Here is a 21,087-nt window from a genome sequence, read left to right on the forward strand (position 1 = left end):
GGAAAGCTTCAGTCGATGCTCTAAACTTAGACAATATGAGAGAACTTGCCCTAGAGAGACCCCTACAAATGTTGTGAAGGAGGGAAATAACTCAGCTGGAGACTTGGCTGTGTATACACCAAAAATCACACTGTAGAGAAATCCTGAAAATGTAATGAATGTGTGAGATCCTTCATCAGAGGCCAACTTTTATTCCCACCTATAAGCCCCCACACAGGAGAGAAGACCTTTATCTGGAATGACCATGGAAGAGCTTTCAGTGAATCTTCATTCCTTCAAAGTCATGGACTCATTCACACTGGAGAGAAACCACATGAGTGTCATCTATGTGCAAAAGCATTAGATGAAGACATGACCTTAGTCATCATGTGAAAAGTCATGAATGGAGAAGAGCCTTTAGATGCCCCTCTCACATTTATATGCACAGAGAATGCAGGAAGAGACACCCTATGTCTGCAATCAATGAGGTAGATCCTCCAGCCAGAAGTTTTTTTTCTTAAACCACCAGGAAAGTCATGTGAAAATACACCCTGGCCCTGTTATCATGGTGGGATAACCTTCAGTGGGAGCTTCAGCCTTAGCACACACAGAGAACTCAGAGTGGACATTAATTCAGTTACTTTTGTTAGTTTAAATTTTTCATTTATTATCTCCTTCATAAATTTTAAAAAGTATAAATTAATTTCATCTTTAAACAAGGAGAATTGTGTGTACCTGGACAGGAAAATTCCAAGACCTGAGTCAGGCAGTACTTCATCTCCTAGGTTAGAATTTTGTAGCCAAAGGATTTTCCCCAGAAGAACAGATAGATATCTTGGAACCAAAAAGTTAGAAGATCATTGCAGACTTGGAAAGTCCCATTTCTAGGTTCTGTTAGAACAGCAGGGGTAAATGTATTGATTCATGGAAAAGCACTGCCCTTAGAGATCCATTTGTAAGTCTACCCTCCAAAGATCCACTCTTTACCCAGATACTTTTCTTAGATGCCGAGAGAAAGATGAGCAGAGAGAGCGCATCCATTTTATAAGTTAAACCTGCAAAACACTTACTTAGGGAAAGAGTTGGGCTCCCTGTTTAGATCAATTGCATGTTCTTTGTTGAGCAAAACATCCATTTTAGCACTGAGGTAAAATTAAGACTGCTGGGTGAAAGCATGGTTTGCTCATAGGCCTATAAGGCACACATAGTAGTTGCATTAAAGTCAAGTTCACTCCATGTATAAGTCAAAATGACTTTTCCATATCTTAACATGTCAACATTTCCTTTATCATTATCTTTCAGAAAAAAATGAAGAGGGTGTCTTAACAACTAAATATGAGAGAAGGCCTTTGGACAAGCACAGAAGTTTACTGAGGAGATGATGTCATGGGAACAATTTTTATTTTTAGAATTTATTCTAGATGGAAGAGTCTGAGTTGATGGGCCTGAGATGGAGATCCAGATATGAGTCATGCAGGGTCCATATTTCTGCTAGAGATGCTGCTGAGCCATAGGTAGACAGCCCTCTGTGAACAATTCCTTATTAACCTGGCAGAGCACTTGCAACGTTCGTGCAAACAGGTGAGGGGACCTTTGATACTCAGGAGGAATTGGGTTATTGAAAGAAGAGCCCCCAGTGCCTGTCTGACTGAGAGAGGACAGTGGTGACGGTCATCCAAGGGGAGATGCCAAAATCCTGCGACACTGGGGGGTTACATTGTCCTTTGGTGTTGCTTCACTGTTCTGCACTGTAGCTGCTCCTTCTTAGATTTATTTTCTGTTAAAAAAATATGAAGAATCAAGGAAAGTCAGGGAAAGTGGAGTAGGTACTCTTGGCCCCAGAGCCACTTTCTGAAGAAAAAAAAAAAATCAATTATTTCAGTGCCCGAGATGACATTTGGAACCTCTGGTATAATTACCATTAAATATCTAGTTTCCGTGTACTGAGAGTGACCTCCTTCCCATGTGTGCACATTAAAGCAGGTGAACTGGCTCATGTGCGGCCCACGTCACAGCAGCAGGAAGTGCAGGAGTGGAATCACAGGGTGAATGACCAGATACGAGGCTCATGTGCGGCCCACATCACAGCAGCAGGAAGTGCAGGAGTGGAATCACAAGTTGAATGACCAGATACGGGGCTCATGTGTGGCCCATGTAACAGCAGCAGGAAGTGCAGGAGCGGAATCACCTGGCCTGTTTATTGGCTTTTGAAGGGCGAGCAACCAGACCCCACACTCGGTCTTTTTGTAACAGATTTTGGCCCCCAGGACGGGGCTGCCTGCTGCTGGCTCCTGTGCTTTCATGGCACCTGGCTTACCTGGGTTTTCTAGGGGAGATCTATGGCCATGACAGTGTATGAGCCTGCTTGTGGTTAGCTAGCCCCTAGTAGGGGATATGGGACGTGTTCCTAGCAGCTATCAAAACCATTTGTTTTGAGAATCCTCTCTGTTTCTCCCCTTCTTGGCACTGGCTGCCAACTTGTGCTTTTCATTGGCGGAATGGAAACTTGCATCTAGGAGGAGCTGACAAGCTCCACGAGTGGGTAAGTCCACTGCGCACTGGTGTGCACACAGCGACCTTCCCATGTGTGAGTGTTAGTGCTATGTGGGCATTCCTGCCAGTTGGTTCTGATGTGTGTCTGATGTTGAGGATCATTTGTGAGCACGGACTGCTATTTAGGCATTTTTACCAGTTGGTTCTGACTCCTGGCTAACAGAGCAGGATGGCTGCAGCCCTCAGCAGGTGGCCATTGCGCTGTCTCATTATGCTGCTCCCTGTTACTAGGCAACAGGTCTTGCGCAGCCATTGGTCGGCGCCTCAGTCGGCCCCACCCAGAAGCAACCAACTGTTGACGAGTGTTAGTTGTCCTGCTCAACTATTGGTCAGCACCACAGCGGGCCCTGCCTACTGGTAACTGTCAGTGAGGGACCACTGGGGAAGCGATTCAGCCAGGGGTCAGTGGGGTCCTGGTCACCCAGTGGAGAGTGAGGTAAGAGGCAGACTCAGGCCTTCTCCGGGAGGCCCTCCAGATTCCCCAGCCTTCGGTCCGTGGGTGAGTGGAGGGCCCAGGGAACAGACTGGGGCTCCATCCCGCAGGGCTCCAGAGGCCTCACAAGGCCTCCACTGGCCTTGGTCCAGCCCTTGAGGCAGCGGTGAACCTCTCCCTCACCCCTGTCTCTGTGACCTAATAGCAGTGGCCGTCCGTATGAGTCACAGTTTGTGGGACCGGGTCTCCCCATTTGGGCAGCTGAGGAGACTGAGGGTCAGTTGAGTTGGGTGCCTGGCTCCCTCAGGGATGATAGCAGAGCAGGCCTTGGAAACCTGGACCTGAAGGAGCTGCCAACTGAGATCTGCTTCCTCTCAACCAGGACTGGGACCTTGGACGGTGAAAGGTGTGCCTTGGGACCTTGCCCTTGCTTGTCAGGACAGAGAGTAACATTCATCTGTAGAGACTTACAGGAACATCATTACCAGACCTCAGAAACAAACGTTCTGACCCCGAGAAGTCTGCAACAACTAACCACACCCATCCCTCAATTTTTGCTTTTAAGGGGGCTTGCTGAAAGGTTTCATTAATGTTGGAGTTCTTAGGGCATGAGCGACCCATCTTAGGGCATGAGCGACCCATCTCCTTGTATGGATGTGTAGTAAGACTTTCTCTGTTCCAAGCTCATTATAATGTTTAGAATTGATAGGCCTCACTGTGTGCCTGGCACATGGGCTTGTGAATTCCGTAACATAACTACCCGTGAGGACTGTTTGTGTCAGGGAAATGTTCCTTTGGGACTCTGTACTGGTCACCCTCGGAGAGGGTTTGTGACTCATCTGTCACTCAGTGTGTGAGACTGTATTCCATTTGCGTGATTGGTATTCTTGCTGCCTTATGCAAAATGACAACTCATTAGGGCGCAATTAAGCAAAATTTTAGCTACAAAATTATAACTAAGACAAAGAAAGATGACTATTATTATTATTATTATTTTGAATAACGTATGGCAGCAGCAGATAGTGAAGGACAGGGAATCCGGGCGTGCTGCAGTCTGTGGGGTCACAAAGAGTCGGACACAACTGAATGACTGAGCAACAAAAAAATGGCAACATTATTTTTTAAGCTTCAGGGAAAATTGGTTAAGATGAAACTCTTGAAAGTCACAAAAACTGATTCTTTTTGTATATGCAGTTAGGGAAAGCTAGCTTGATAAAACAGTTTTCCTGGCTCCTGAGAAAACAAAAATATGCCTAGGAGAAAGCTTGAAGTTAACTCTTATCAAGTCCTTGAAATACAAACACAGTCCACTTTGCCTGTGACTTTGGTCTTTGGTTAATTGGGTAAAACTTCAAGCTAAAAAAAAAAAAAGAAAAAGGAAAGAAGCCTTTCAAGAATAAGTATGTAAATTCGGCTATTCTATTATCCATAAACTGATTAGTTTAATTGCAATGGCTGATTCATAAAATGTAAAAAGATGAAAGAATGAGATCTCTGTCTGAATGTTTGTGTGTCTCAGCACGTGTGTTTGTCTTTGTATTATATTGCTGAGGTTAATTTGTAAAGAAGCTCTATTTAATTGTCCTTAAAAATATGGTCACTTACAAGTCAAAGAAATCTAAATTTACTTCCTTTTGTCTTGTAAGACTAGAGGGAAATTAAAGATGTTTTGGTTTATTAAACCTGTATGTTGTACTACTGAAGAAAAATTATGCTATGAAAAGCATGTATGTTTTTAGGGGTTATAGAGTATGTTCTTGAGTTTGCCAATCAAAAAATGCTGGTATAATATTTGACTCACTTAGTTTCATTAAGGCTTCAAGGAGTAAAAATTGTGATATGTAAAAATAATAAGGGAAAGATTTCTGTGTGTAAAACAAGTAGGATATGTGTTGTTGTGGAAGAGAAGATATTTTTGTTGAAGAAAAATGATAGTTTTTTCCTACAGTTCTTTGTTTTTTGACGAAGAAATACAGGACAAATCTGTTTGGATCTAAAAAATAAAAGGTTTGTGAAAAAGAAACTTAGAGAAAAGATTTTTGTATGTTGTCAGGATTAATGTTAGACTGAATTTAATTAGATATATAAATTTTGTTATTAACAGTAAACTGATGCAAGACTGAATTTGTTCTTTTTCTCTGTTAAGAAAACAAAGTTCTCCTGGAATATTGATCTGACTTTGGTAACAGAGACTTCTAATGGAAAGTACTTGTTTGGTTTCTAGTTTTGACCCTAATGTACAGGATGGAAAAGTTGTCCAGTGAAGTTGTCGCAAAGTATAGCTACTCATGGTGTGCAGCACTGCTGGCTCTAAGTTTGCTGCTTAAAGCACGTGTGTATGGTTTGTGTGACGACTGGGGATAGACGATAAAACATATGGCCTATAAAACATTCCCCCATTAACATAACTCTGAGCCTGTTCGTGATGTCTGATTAGTTTCTTCCCACTGGACAACTGGGCAAATATATAAACAAAAAAGAGGCCTAGCACCAAGGGACATGGATCGACTAGAGCAGGCCAGAGAGCCGCTCTGGCAACGTTGGAAAATGTATTGATTATCAGTGCTCCCTATGGAAGGAATTACAACTAAAAGGGGAAACGATGGAAGAGATTTTCATATATTGAGGCATGGGGAAGTCATTTTGGCCTATACATCATTTAATACAAACTTTAGGTTAACCAAAACAGCCTGTTTGTGGCCTATTTAACATTCACTGTACATCTGCTTTAATCACTAAGACAATAATACAAAGAGGCATTTTGATTATTATCCTCATTGTAATAAATCTAGTAATTTTTAAATATTTGGGTACTATGAAAGTGTATTATCTTTCTTGCTCTGTACTGGTCCCTCCTCAAGATTGAGGAGTATCAAAGCAAAGTGAAAGCGAAGTCGCTCAGTCGTGTCCGACTCTTTTCGACCCCATGGACGGTAGCCTACCAGGCTCCGCGGTCCATGGGATTTTCCAGGCAAGAATACTGGAGTGGGCTGCCATTTCCTTCTCCAGGGGATCTTCCCAACCCAGGGATCGAACCCGGGTCTCCTGCATTGCAAACAGACGCTTTACCGTCTGAGCCATCAAAGCAAAGGGAAGATTCAAACGGAGCAGGCCCTATGGTCCTTGCCCCTCAGCTCGCCTCTCCCCCCACCCCCGCCCCACCCTGCTGCCACCCACCATGCCCTTTGCCTGCCTTTTGTCTATGGAAAAAGTTTAATCAAAAAATAAGTTTAACCAGAGAAGTGAGAAACGCTGAAGCAAAGGAAAACAGCCAAAGGAGACTAAATAGTAATAATGTAGTCATTAAGCACAGTCAAGGATCTTTAATTCTTTCTCAAGGGCTATAGATAAATATTCTGAGCCACGTCCTGTGAGCTGTCTTACAGATACTAGACCATCAGGTGGAGAAATTAACTGCATGATGACCAGACTATATCCAAGATATGAGATTCCACAATTCCGAGAATCAGCTGCAAAGAAATGGGAACAGATGGACCCTGGAACTGAAGGTTCAGTTCTGTCGCTCTGTCGTGTCCAACTCTTTGTGACCCCATGCACCACAGCACGCCAGGCCTCACTATCCATCACCAACTGCCAGAGTCTACCCAAACCCATGTCCATTGACTCAGTGATGCCAGCCAACCATCTCATCCTCTGTCGTCCCCTTCTCCTCCTGCCCTCAATCTTTCCTAGCACCAGGGTCTTTTCAAATGAGTCAGCTCTTCGCATCAGGTGGCCAAAGTATCGGAGTTTCAGCTTCAACATCAGTCCTTCCAATGAAAACCCAGGACTGATCTCCTTTAGGATGGACTGGTTGGATCTCCTTGCAGTCCAAGGGACTCTCAAGAGTCTTCTCCAACACCACACTTCAAAAGCACCAATTCTTCAGCGCTCAGCTTTCTTTATGTTCTAACTCTCACATCCATACATGACTACTGGAAAAATCATAGCCTTGACTAGATGGATCTTTGTTGACAGAGTACTGTCTCTGCTTTTTAATATGCTGTCTACGTTGGTAATAATTTTCCTTCCAAGGTGTGTCTTTTAATTTCATGGCTGCAATCATCATCTGCAATGATTTTGGAGCCCCCCAAAAATAAAGTCAGCCACTGTTTCCACTGTGTTTCCCCATCTATTTGCCATGAAGTGATTGGAAAAGATGCCATGATTTCAGATTTGTGAATGTTGAGCTTTAAGCCAGCTTTTCCACTCTCCTCCTTCACTGTCATCTGCTGCTGCTACTGCTAAGTCACTTCAGTCGTGTCTGACTCTGTGCGACCCCATAGATGGCAGCCCACCAGGCTCCCCCATCCCTGGGATTCTCCAGGCAAGAACACTGGAGTGGGTTGCCATTTCCTTCTCCAATGCATGAAAGTGAAAAGTGGAAGTGAAGTTTCTCAGTCGTGTCCGGCTCTTAGCGACCCCATGGACTGCAGCCCACCAGGCTCCTCCGTCCATGGGATTTTCTAGGCAACAGTACTGGAGTGGGGTGCCATTGCCTTCTCCATTCACTGTCATCAAGAGGCTCTTTAGTTCCTCTTCACTTTTTGCCATAAGGGTGGTGTCATCTGCATATCTGAGGTTATTGATGTTTCCCCCCGGCAATCTTGGTTCCAGCTTGTGCTTCCTCGAGCCCAGCATTTCTCATGATGTACTCTGCATATAAGTTAAATAAGCAGAGTGACAGTATACAGCCTTGACGTACTCCTTTTCCTATTTGGAACCAGTCTGTTGTTCCATGTCCAGTTCTAACTGTTGCTTCCTGACCTGCATACTGGTTTCTCAAGAGGCAGGTCAGGTGGTCTGGTATTCCCATCTCCTTCAGAATTTTCCACGGTGTATTGTGATCCACAAAGTCAAAGGCTTTTGCATAGTCAATAAAGCAGAAATAGATGTTTTCCTGAAACTCTCTTGCTTTTTCAATGATCCAGCAGGTCTTGGCAATTTGATCTCTGGTTCCTCTGCCTTTTCTAAAACCAGCTTGAACATCTGGAAGTTCATGGTTCATGTATTGCTGAAGCCTGACTTGGAGAATGTTGAGCATTACTTTACCTAGCGTGTGAGATGAGTGCAATTGTTCAGTAGTTTGAGGATTCTTTGGCATTGCCTTTCTTTGGGATGGGAATGAAAACAGACCTTTTCCAGTCCTGTGGCCACTGCTGAATTTTTCAAATTTGCTGACATATTGAGTGCAGCACTTTCACAGCATCATCTTTCAGGATTTGAAATAGCTTAACTGGAATTCCATCACCTCCACTAGCTTTGTTCATAGTGATGCTTTCTAAGGCCCACTTGACTTCACATTTCAGGATGTCTGGCTCTAGATGAGTGTGAGTGATCACACCATTGTGATTATCTGGGTCATGAAGACCTTTTTTTGGTACAGTTCTCCTGTGTATTCTTGCCACCTCTTAATATCTTCTGCTTCTGTTATGTCCATACCATTTCTGTCAATTATTGAGCCCATCATTGCATGAATGTTCCCTTGGTATCTTTAATTTTCTTGAGATCTCTAGTCTTTCCCATTCTATTGTTTTCCTCTATTTCTTTGCATTAATCACTTCAGTATTCTTGCCTTGAGAACCCCATGAACTGTATGAAAAGGCAAAAAGATAGGACACTGAAAGATGAACTCCCCAGGTCGGTAGGTGCCCAATATGCTACTGGAGATCAGTGGGGAAATAACTCCAGAAAGAATGAAGGGATGGAGCCAAAGCCAAAACAACACTCAGTTGTGGATGGGACCAGTGATAGAAGCAAGGTCCGATGCTGTAAAGAGCAGTATCTCATAGGAACCTGGAATGGCAGGTCCATGAATCAAGGACATTGGAAGTGGTCAGACAGGAGATGGCAAGAGTGAACGTCGACATTCTAGGAATCAGCGAACTAAGATGGACTGGAATGGGTGAATTTAACTCAGATGACCACTATATCTACTCCTGTGGGCAGGAGTAGCCATCATGGTCAACAAAAAAGTCTGAAATGCAGTACTTGGATGCAATCTCAAAAATGACAGAATGATCTCTGTTCGTTTCCAAGGCAAACCATTAAATATCACAGTAATCCAAGTCTATGCCCTGACCAGTAATGCTGAAGAAGCTGAAGTTGAACAGTTCTATGAAGACCTACAAGACCTTTTAGAACTAACACCCCCAAAAGATGTCCTTTTCATTATAGGGGACTGGAATGCAAAAGTAGGAATTCAGGAAACACTTGGAGTGACAGGCAAATTTGGCCTTGGAGTACAGACTGAAGCAGGGCAAAGACTCATAGAGTTCTGCCAAGAGAATGCACTGGTCATAGCAAACACCCTCTTCCAACAACACAAGAGAAGACTCTACACATCGACATCACCAGATGGTCAACACCGAAATCAGATTGATTATATTCTTTGCAGCCAAAGATGGAAAAGCTCCGTCAGCAAAAACAAGACTGGGAGTGGACCGTGGCTCAGAATATGAACTCCTTATTGCCAAATTCAGACTTAAATTGAAGGAAGTGGGGAAAACCACTAGACCATTCAGGTATGACCTAAATCAAATCCCTTATTACTATATAGTGGAAGTGAGAAATAGATTTAAGGGACGAGATCTGATAGACAAAGTGCCTGATGAACTATGGATGAAGGTTAATGACATTGTACAGGAGACAGGAATCAAGACCGTCTCCAAGAAAAAGAAATGCAGAAAAGCAAAATGGCTGTCTGAGGAGGCCTTACAAATAGCTGCGAAAAGAAGAGAAATGAAAAGCAAAGGAGAAAAGGAAAGATATACCCATTTGAATGCAGAGTTCCAAAGAATAGCAAGGAGACATAAGAAAGCCTTCCTCAGCGATCAATGCAAAGAAATAGAGGGACTGAAGGTTAACCCTAAAACAACTAAGATGTTCCTGCTCAGACCACTGTTGGCCAATTTGAAGATGACTGTCAGAGATGACTGTGCTCTGTCTATAAAAGCTGTTGTCCCCTGCCTGCTGGGGTGTGTGTGTGTTGGGGGTGGGGGACTTGTGTGTCAGCCTTTAGACAAATGTCTGCCCCCCGCCCCCAATTGCCAGATCTTGAAATAGAGCAAACTTTCCTTTTCACCAAACTGGCCTGTTTGTTGGCTTTTGAGTGGTGAGCAGCCGGACCCCACATACTCTTTTGGTAACAATTTTTTCTTAGATGAAAGAAGGCAACAGGTAGATTCCATCCCCAGCACAAGAATAATTGTAATTCTGGTGTCTTAGCTTTGATTTTAACGAAGATTACTGAGAGTAATGTAACCAGCTTTATATTTACCCAAAAAGGTTTATTTCAAATAAATTAAGTGGTAAAATTCACTAAAAAATTAGCTGCTTATTTAATAAATCTCTAATCATATAGTGTTAAGAAAATACTACTAGTTCTTTAGTCAGGGCTGACAACATTTTCTAAAAGGCAAATAGTAAATATTTAAGATTTTACCACACGACCTGTGTTGCATATACTTATTTTTGTTATTGTAGGAGAAAAACAGCCACAGATAAAAGATAAATCAAGGAGCATGGCTGTGAGCCAAAGATATTTTATTTATAGACACTGAGATCTGACTGTCATATAATTCTTATGCCTCATGAAATAATTTTTTTTTTAATTTAAAATTATGAAAACCCTTACTAGCTTGCAGGCCCTTAACACAGGCTGTGGTCAGAATTTGACCCTTGGGATGCAGGAAACCATGACATGTTCTAGAGAGCAATAATGGAACTGACCCTTCTTAGAAACCAACATTAAAAAACCAACTGTACTAGACACATGACAGATATCGGAAAACTCAAAACAAAAGCAACACAGAACACAAACTATGAAGAGCTGCCCAAGGTGTGAAGGAATCAGGTCCCGCCCAGGATGCCCAGCCTCCATGCATGCACAGTGCCTTCATGTTGGTGTCCTGAGCAGCCAGCAGTGCATGAGGCTGCTCTGTCCACATGCCCCCTGTCCTGCCACATGCAGGGCACCCATTAGTTGTGAGCAGCATTACTAGTTGAGCACAGTTCATCACCAAGTCACCACTACCTACCGTGTCTCCTGGAGGGAGAGAAGCCACCTTTCAATCCTCAGCCCTGTGCAGAGCTGTTATTCCAGCTCCTGTCCACCATGTGGTAGCTTGTTCAGGGTGCCGAGATCCATCCCAGAGCTAATCAGGGCTCGAGTCCTCAGAGGAATCCACACCATCCTTGCAACCCTCCAGGGAAGTGACCCTGCACCCACAGGAAGTGCAACTTCAGATCTCGGGGTGTCAGCTGGGTAAGGGGGAGGGGCAAGCATGGAAAAGGCGTAGTGCATAGCTCTGCATGGATGAAAGCCACAGTCTTTGCTAATTGGTGTGATATTATATTAAAATTTTTTGTGTCTAAATATGAATAGGAAATTATGTCCCAGTCTTAATTTGTATAGATAGTTTTCTCTTTTTAACTTTTTACTTACTGTATTTTTTATTTCAACTTTCCAGTTTATCTTGCCAATTTTTCTGCAAGGATGTTCACTCTATTACAGATTTTTAGATGCTATTTATTAGGAATATCATATTTCTTCCACATATATTATAAATAGCATTCTGAGTTGACAGTTATCTTTAAAGAAAGGTAATACCCAAGAATGTTCAAACTACCACACAGTTGCACTCATCTCACACCATAGCAAAGTAATGCTCAAAATTCTCCAAGCCAGGCTTCAGCAGTACATGAACCTAGAATTACCAGATGTTCAAGCTGGATTTAGAAAAGGCAGAGGAACCAGAGATCCAATTGCCAGTATCTCTCTCAAAAAGCAAGAGTTCCAGAAAAACATCCACTTCTGCTTTATAGACTACACCAGAGCCTTTGTGTGGATCACAGCAAACTGTGCAACGTTCCTCAAGAGATGGGAAAACCAGACCCCCTGACATGCCCGCTGAGAAACTGTTGCGGCCTGGAGGAGCAGAGGCCAGAACCTGCCCCAGGGCCGTCCTAGCAGGCATGCAGATGGACATCCTTAGGGCGGGGTGTGCTCCCTGCTCTGCTTCACTGCCTGCCCTGCGTCCATCTCCAGGGAGACAAAGCAAGATATTCCTGGTTAACAGCAGAGCCTGTGCTAATCAAACCCACCAGTGTAGCTATTCCCTAATTGTCTCATGTGACTTCTACCAATAAAAGTGCGGCTAAAAGGAGCCATTTTGTCTTCCTGCCATGGAGAGCAGGAGGGCCCCCTGACTCCCCGCTTGCCAAATTATATGTGTTTATCTTTTCATTACCCACCCCCCACCCCCCGCCCCCATTTCAGGTCTTTCTCATCTGCTGTACTGGACATGGCCAGAAATCTGTATGCAGCTCAAGAAGCAACAGTTACAACCAGACATGAAACAATGGACTGCTTACAAATAGGAAAAGGAGTACGTCAAGGCTGTATATTGTCACTCTGCTTATTTAACTTATATGCAGAGTACATCATGAGAAAGGCAGAGCTGAGGAAGCACAAGCTGGAACCAAGATTGCTGGGAGAAATATCAATCACCTCAGATACGCAGATGACACCACCCTTTTGGCAGAAAGTGAAGAGGAACTAAAAAGCTTCTTGATGAAGGTGAAGGTGGAGAGTGAAAAAGTTGGCTTAAAGCTCAACATTCAGAAAACAAAGATCATGGCATCCGGTCCCATCACTTCATGGGAAATAGATGGGGAAACAGTGGAAACAGTGTCAGACTTTATTTTTCTGGGCTCCAAAATCACTGCAGATGGTGACTGCAGCCATGAACTTAAAAGACGCTTACTCCTTGGAAGGAAAGTGATGACCAACCTAGATAGCATATTCAAAAGCAGAGACATTACTTTGCCAACAAAGGTCCGGCTAGTCAAGGCTATGGTTTTACCTGTGGTTGTGTATGGATGTGAGCGTTGGACTGTGAAGAAGGCTGAGCACCAAAGAATTGATGCTTTTGATCTGTGGTGTTGGAGAAGACTCTTGAGAGTCCCTTGGACTGCAAGGAGATCCAACCAGTCCATTCTGAAGGAGATCAGCCCTGGGATTTCTTTGGAAGGAATGATGCTAAAGCTGAAACTCCAGTCCTTTGGCCACCTCATGCGAAGAGTTGACTCATTGGAAAAGACTCTGATGCTGGGAGGGATTGGGGGCAGGAGGAGAAGGGGACGACAGAGGATGAGATGGCTGGATGGCATCACTGACTCGATGGACGTGAGTCTGAGTGAACTCCGGGAGTTGGTGATGGACAGGGAGGCCTGGCGAGCTGCGATTCATGGGGTCGCAAAGAGTCGGACACGACTGAGCGACTGATCTGATCTGAAAGTTTTGTGAAGAAAGAAATGGAGCCGAGCTTCAGAAGGGAAGGGAAGTCCAGCCATGTCGAATGAGGTCCAGTGGTGGCTGGGGATTCATCTGGAGGAACTTCTCTGAAGAAGGGCCTGGGGTCCACCCGAAAGCTGAAGTGAGAGCCCGTGCCTGGGAGCGAGTGTCCAGAGCAGGATGAGGGCTCCCGGGAGACTGACTGTAGCAGGGCTGGTCTCCGGGCGCCCCGGGAGCGAGTGTCCAGAGCAGGATGAGGGCTCCCGGGAGACTGCCTGTAGCAGGGCTGGTCTCCGGGCGCCCCCCTCCCCTCCCCTCGGCTGGTGCCCACAGGCCGGGTAACCACCCTGAGGAGGGCTCGGCAGGAAGCCTCCCCGTGGAGGGAGCCCACAGCTGTCTCGCTGCTCGTGGTGTCGCTCAGTTTCTTGGGCTGCCAGGTCGTCTGAGCTATTGCTGTGAGAGGGAAATTCTGCCTGAAGTTATGCTTGAGGCCTGAGCTCTCTTATTATCAAATTAGGCCAACATCTGATATATAATGTGAGTACCTGGCATACTACCATGAAATATCTAAGTATCCATGTGCTGAAGCTAACTCCATCCCCACAGGTGCAAGTGAACGCAGGTGAACTGGCGCATGTGTGACGGGTATAATGGTAGTGGTAAGAGCGGGAATGAATCGTGAGGGTAGATGACCAGGTGGAATCTCTCGATTCAAATCCATGAATCTCTGAGCACTTTGTGAGCAGGTTACAGTTCAAGTGTCATTGCTGGCCTGAGAGGTAGCATGAACAGTACTTTTTTGATGGGTTAATGCATACGCGATGCAGGAGTCCAGATCCACAGTACCCAGCAGTATCTTTGGTTATAGACAGGTCCAGAAAAAGCTATCAGCTCATTGTTGGCTCTTTCAAAGCATGTATCAGCTGTGTGGTGGCTGGAAATGTTAGTGCTGTAAATGCACCTCACCCACCATGTACCTGTTGGCCTTGTAGATGAGCAGGTGGCTGAGTGCACAAGTGACTTGGTTTTAATCTCTAGAGCACCCTTTGCTGTGGGCTTGGTGAAGTGCAGGTCCTCAGCACACAGCATTCTCATCCCTCCTGGACTGTTTCTGGCTCCTCTTTACTATTTGGGTTCCACAAGCCTCATCTTTAGCAGCACACTGTGCTTTTACCACAAACAGCACTTTCTTTCAAGGTGCGTCTTGTCCTTCACCGCTGGTGCTGGGGTCAGACTGTCCCCTGCCCCACGGCTCTTTCCCAGGCCTTTCCTTTTCACTCTCCTGTGGCTAAAGCTCTGACCCACCCACCAAGTGTGAGACCTCTTCTCACTATTTTGCACTCAGGGCAAGCCTACTTATTCTGGGAGTTATTCCTCCTTGATACTTTCTGTCTATAACCATGACCAGGACCAAGCACACAAATATCTTTCCATGCAAGCCCCTCCTGACTCTCAGCTCTGCTGGGCATGTTGGTGCTGACTCTCATATGGATGGTGAGTTGACACTTGACAGGTGAGCTTTCCATGAACCACGTAGAAAGTATGGTTGGTAAGCCTCTGACACAGATTCCCCCATGGGAAATCATTGTCACCTCCTGAGACAGTCCTGGGAACAAAGTCAATGACCAGAGGATTCAGTGTTTCCAGACAAATCTAGTGGTTGTTGCAGACACAACCTACCCCTACATCCAAGATCAAGTGTGACGAAAGGCATAGGAGCAGCCTGAACCAGTCAGCTCTGCTCCTCTCCTGGCTGCAGTCCAATAAACTCCAAATAGAATGCCTCTTTGTTGCAATCAAGTGTCCAGTTCTAAAATTTTGTTAACAATGTATATAATAAAGGAGAGGGAAAGCCAGCTTTACTGAAACTTGTGGATAATGCAATTCTTATCCATGCTACTGTTTGACACAATTCGGGTTTAAGAGCATCTTATTTTCCAGGAAAGATACTATATAACTAAAGGTATAATTTCTAGTGCCTCCTTAATTTTCCCAGTCTCTGGCTATGAGAACTGCACTGAATGTTCTCTAGTATATTTTCAGGGACATGACAAAAACACTATTAAGATCCTTCCTGATAGATGTTCTGAAATAGAACTAAGTAGCTGCAAGAACTAAATCTCAGTTTCAACTCCAGTAGAGGAGAAGCTGCATTGCTGGACACAGTTCAAATAAACACTGAATCTTCCCAAGAATGGGCTGGGCACCCCCAGCATTTACCTTGAGGCTGCAGCAAGGAATAATAAATCTGACCCCGCATTAGGTCTGTTTCTTTAAGTTTAACCTTTATACTTTATCCCTGATTTCTTCAATTTATGTATATTGCCTATAGCCTGAGATATACAGGATACGCCCGTTGTCAAGGCTCAGACTTTTGAGTCTAATATATTTCCATTCATATGCTAATAGAAATTTGCAGAATAGAGAACAATATTTATCTTGTTGGAGGTTTACAGGAATACCATGACCTGACATATGTGGAAACTTCAAGAATAAATTATTCCCAAACCAAGAGGTTTGCAACAGCTAACCAGGCCACTCTCGCACATTGCCTAGAAAAATGCTTGGATGAAATGCTGCAAGAAGTTCCATGTATTTTGGGCATGTGCCACCCATCATCTCTGTCTAGCCCTGCAATAAATTTTTATTTAAACTGACATTTTGGTATGTTCACCATGCTTCAGGCACATGACTTTGCATTTTTAATCAAGGTCATCTGCAACATCTGGAAGAGACCATAATGGAAAAACATGAAAGTGCTATTTTTAAAGATATGTGAATCATTTTCATATGTAGTATTATCTAAATAAAATACTATCCATTATTTTTGGAAGGTTCTGTATTTTCATCATTTCATGGATGTAAATCTGAGGTTATTAGAGAACATGAAATATACCATCTGTATTTCAGACTTCCCAATTAGACTGAACTTGTGAAACCGCTCTAGGCCGAGATGCCAGATGGCCGCCCTGCCGCTTGGTGTCCGTCTCCATCACCCATGCCCGAAAGGCACGTGAGATCACGGACAGCACATCAGATCAGATCAGATCAGATCAGTCGCTCAGTCGTGTCCGACTCTTGGCGACCCCATGAAGCGCGGCACGCCAGGCCTCCCTGTCCATCACCAACTCCCGGAGTTCACTGAGACTCACGTCCATGGAGTCAGTGATGCCATCCAGCCATCTCCTCCTCTGTCGTCCCCTTCTCCTCCTGCCCCCAATCCCTCCCAGCATCAGAGTCTTTTCCAATGAGTCAACTCTTCGCATGAGGTGGCCAAAGGACTGGAGTTTCAGCTTTAGCATCAGTCCTTCCGAAGAAATCCCTGGGTTGGTCGCCTTCAGAATGGACTGGTTGGATCTCCTTGCGGTCCAAGGGACCCTCAGGAGTCTTCTCCAACACCACCAAGTTCAAAAGCATCCATTCTTTCGGCGCTCAGCCTTCTTCACGGTCCAACGCTCACATCCATACATGACCACAGGAAAAACCGTAGCCTTGACTGGACGAACCTTTGTTGGCAAAGGAATGTCTCTGCTTTGGAATATGCTATCTAGGTGGGTCATCACTTTCCTTCCAAGGAGTAAGCGTCTTTTAAGTTCATGGCTGCAGTCACCATCTGCAGTGATTTTGGAGCCCAGAAAAATAAAGTCTGACACCGTGTCCACTGGTTCCCCATCTATTTCCCATGAAGTGATGGGACCGGATGCTGTGATCTTCGTTTTCTGAATGTGGAGCTTTAAGCCCACTTTTTCACTCTCCTCTTTCACTGTCATCAAGAGGCTCTTGAGTTCCTCTTCACTTTCTGCCATAAGGGTGGTGTCATCTGCATATCTGAGGTGATTGATAGTTCTCCCGGCAATCTTGATTCCAGCTTGTGTGTCTTCCAGTCCAGCGTTTCTCATGATGTTCTCTGCGTATAAGTTAAACACACAGGGTGACGATAGACAGCCTTGACGAGCTCCTTTTCCTATTTGGAACCAGTCTGTGGTTCCATGTCCAGTTCGAACTGTTGCTTCCTGACCTGCATACAGATTTCTCAAGAGGCAGGTCAGGTGGTCTGGTATTCCCATCTCTTCCAGAATTTTCCACAGTTTACTGTGATCCACACCGTCAAAGGCTTTGGCATAGTCAATAAAGCAGAAATAGATGCTTTTCTGGAACTCTCTTGCTTTTTCCATGATCCAGCAGAGGTTGGCAATCGATCTCTGGTTCCTCTGCCTTTTCGAAAACCAGCTTGAACATCAGGAAGTTCACGGTGCACATATTGCTGAAGCCTGGCTTGGAGAATTTTGAGCATGACTTTACTAGCGTGTGAGATGAGTGCAAGTGTGCGGTCGTGTGAGCATTCTTTGGCATTGCCTTTCTTTGGGATCGGAATGAAAACGGACCTTTTCCAGTCCTGTGGCCACTGCTGAGTTTTCCAAATGTGCTGGCATATTGAGTGCAGCACTTTCACCGCATCATCTTTCAGGATTTGGAAGCGCTCCACTGGCATTCCATCACCTCCACTAGCTTTGTTCGTAGTGATGCTTTCTAAGGCCCACTTGACTTCACATTCCAGGATGTCTGGCTCTAGGTCAGGGATCACACCATCGTGATTATCTGGGTCGTGAAGATCTTTTTTGTAAGGTTCTTCTGTGTATTCTTGCCATCTCTTCTGAATATCTTCTGCTTCTGTTGGGTCCATACCATTTCTGTCCTGTATCGAGCCCATCTTTGCATGAAATGTTCCTTTGGTATCTCTGAGTTTCTGGAAGAGATCCCTAGTCTATCCCATTCTGTGCTTTTCCTCTATGTCTTTGCATTGATCGCTGAAGAAGGCTTTCTTATCTCTTCTTGCTATTCTTTGGAACTCTGCATTCAGATGTGTGTATCTTTCCTTTTCTCCTCTGTTTTCGCTTCTCTTCTTCTCACAGCTATGTGTAAGGCCTCCCCAGACAGCCATTTTGCTTTGTGGCATTTCTTTTCCATGGGGATGGTCTTGATTCCTGTCTCCTGTTCAATGTCACGAACCTCATTCCACAGTTCACACGGACAGCACGTAGCGCGCCCAGAACACACAACAGGATCCTCCTGAACCCAGAACGGCGATTGTTATGGATCCACGTGGAGGGCGTCGATATCCCCACCTGATGCGTGAATAGGAGTCACACAGACTCGATGGGTTTGAGCTTGGATGGGGTGCCCTATCCGGAGAGATCACGTGGGTCAGAAAGCACACACGGAACAGAATAAAACCAAAGACCACAGCCAAGTCGAGGGAGGGCTGAACCCGAGGACCTCACCGGTCCCGTGGCATCACGTGCCGTACACGGCCTTTCTCGATGGCCGAGAGGGACGTGGAATGTATGTGTCCCCTGTATTGGTGTGTCGTGCCCGAAACCACGCCACGGAGAGGGATCGTGTCTGATGCTCATCATCTCTCAAAAGATACATACACCGGGTCTCTTTAGAAAACGATGGAAGGATATCTTTGAATGCAGTGGGAATGACGTGGGAAAGACACATCCAAGTGGAATCAGCATGGCCGAGAGAGCTCCCCCAAATAGAGAGGGGAGGCCATCGAGGAAGAGGTCCGTGTGTCTCAGTCTGGATGGAATGTACACTTGGAGCACTGACTGGGTCCCAGAGGCCTCCAGATCATCTAAGGAAACAGTGTTCCCGAAATTCAAGATACCTCTCACACCCTCCCCTTTCCCTAAATACCTTGTGACCGTCTACCCTGGAAGAAGAAACATGTCCTTTGTTGCATGACAGCAAATCCTAATTGCTCTCAGCTGGCTTGACAACCTCACGAGGTTCAGCTTTCTAGGCCCCTGACTCTTTCCTGTGGAACATTCCCTGGGTTTTATTGAAATCTGTGTCCCTGCATGGCAATATCTAAGACCCTCCCCCCCCCCCCCCCCCCCACAATAAAGCTTTCTTTTCTTTTTTCTTTCTTTCCTTTTTTTTTTTTGGTGTGCAGCCAATACTGACCATTCATTGAAAGATAATAAAACTAGGTGATGTTATGTGTTTCATGTCCCGGTGTATTGAAATAGAATGTTCTTCGTTAAGGACATACAACATCCTCTGTTCTAACGTGTACAGAATGGTGACTTGATGCACCTGTCTGTTGCAAAAGAATCATTCATGACCACCCAAGCGGTAGCTCATAGCTTGATCACAACCCATACATGTCATGACTGTATGCGAAAGAAAGTGAAGTCACTCAGTCGTGTTGGACTCTTTGCAACCCCACGGACTGTAGCCTACCAGGCTCCTCCGTCCATGGAATTTTCCAGGCAAGACTACTGGAGTGGGTTGCCATGTCCTTCTTCCATTGTATGGGAAGTGAATGCGTCATGTCCACGGTCATGGCGACTTTCGAATATGATAATGCTGCTGCTGCTGCTGCTGCTGCTGAGTCGCTTCCATCGTGTCCGAATCTGTGCGACCCCGTAGACGGTAGCCCGCCGGGCACCCCCGTCCCTGGGGTTCTCCAGGCAAGAACACTGCGGTGGGTTGCCATGTCCTTCTCCAAGGCGTGAAAGGGAAAACGGGAAGGGAAGTCACTCCGTCGTGTCCGACTCTGTGCGACAACGTGGACTGCGGCCTACCGGGCTCCTCTGTCCACGGGATTTTCTGGGCAAGAGGACTGGAGTGGGGTGCCGTTGCCTCCTCCGAATATGAGACGACGATAATACCAATACTATTCTTTAGAATCACCGTGCTCTTTGTGATGTAGACAGTATATATGTACCTTATCCGTGAAGTTCCCCCCCCCCCGCCCCGCCGTTACATCGGCATCTTCCCATGTCTCCCTCCCCCAGCCGCTCTGTGATGATCGTTTTCATTGTTTTAGGTGGCCTTGCATGGCATGTCAGTGACAGGAGAAACTCTTTTTCTTTCTCTACCTGACTTCTTCATTGGGCATCACTCCCTAAGTCCCATCCATGCGATCACGATGTAAGACTGTGTTCATTCCTGGGGCTACCTGGGACACCTAGATCTACCTATCGATCGATCTCTACCTGGATCGTGTATCTTCTTGATCTAGTCTTCCCTTGATGGACACTTGGGCTGGTTCCCCATCTTGACTCTTGTGAATGGATGCTGCGATGGACCTGGGAGTGCAGGCCTCTCTCTGCGAGTTTCAGGTTTTATTTTCTTTCGAGGTCTACCCAGAAGTGAGATGGTTGGCAGGATCCATCCTTTCTCCACCGAGACTCGTTTCTAAGTCCTTCTGAGGTGATCCAGTTGCTGCTGCTGCGGCTGCCGTTAAGTCGCTTCCGTCGTGTCCGACTCTGTGCGACCCCATAGACGGCAGCCCGCCAGGCTCCCCCCGTCCCTGGGATTCTCCAGGCGAGAACACTGGAGTGGGTTGCCACGGCCTTCTCCAATGCGTGGAAGGGAAAAGGGAAAGGGAAGTCGCTCGGTCGTGTTCGACTCTTCCCGACCCCGTGGACGGCGGCCTACCGGGCTCCTCCGCCCATGGGAGTTTCCAGGCGAGAGGACTGGAGTGGGTTGCCGTGGCCTTCTCCGGTGATCCGGGGAACGATCCGTTCTTTTCCAATAGACGCCGTTTGAATCCATGCGACTGCGTACGTCTTAGGGAATACGGTGACGACGACGACGACCCAAACGCTCCCGTGAGCACCGTGGAACCGGAGGGTGTGTCCGCGGGATGATTCCCCGGTGCCAGCTTTCCACAGCTCGTACGCGTCCACGAGCCCCCTGCGGTCGGCATGTCATTCGATAGACACGGAACCACGGTTGTCACGGACCGGGGTTGCCTAGGTGCCAGTCGATCCCCAGATGAGTGGAGGGATGACAGAGTTCTTAGGGA

At 45.8% G+C, this 21,087-nt stretch overlaps 1 long non-coding RNA gene across 1 annotated transcript; it reads right to left on the reverse strand.

Annotated features, from left to right (window-relative positions):
- Positions 1-1,358: 1,358 nt before the first annotated feature.
- On the reverse strand, positions 1,359-19,152 carry LOC112445759 (uncharacterized). Its single transcript, XR_003033774.2, has 2 exons — positions 2,669-19,152; positions 1,359-1,756 (listed from the first exon to the last, which is right to left on the reverse strand). It is a non-coding gene; the product is annotated as an uncharacterized lncRNA (long non-coding RNA).
- Positions 19,153-21,087: the final 1,935 nt, after the last annotated feature.

Source organism: Bos taurus, unplaced genomic scaffold (assembly GCF_002263795.3).
Source record: "Bos taurus isolate L1 Dominette 01449 registration number 42190680 breed Hereford unplaced genomic scaffold, ARS-UCD2.0 Leftover_ScbfJmS_792, whole genome shotgun sequence".
Classification (NCBI taxonomy): Eukaryota; Metazoa; Chordata; class Mammalia; order Artiodactyla; family Bovidae; genus Bos; species Bos taurus.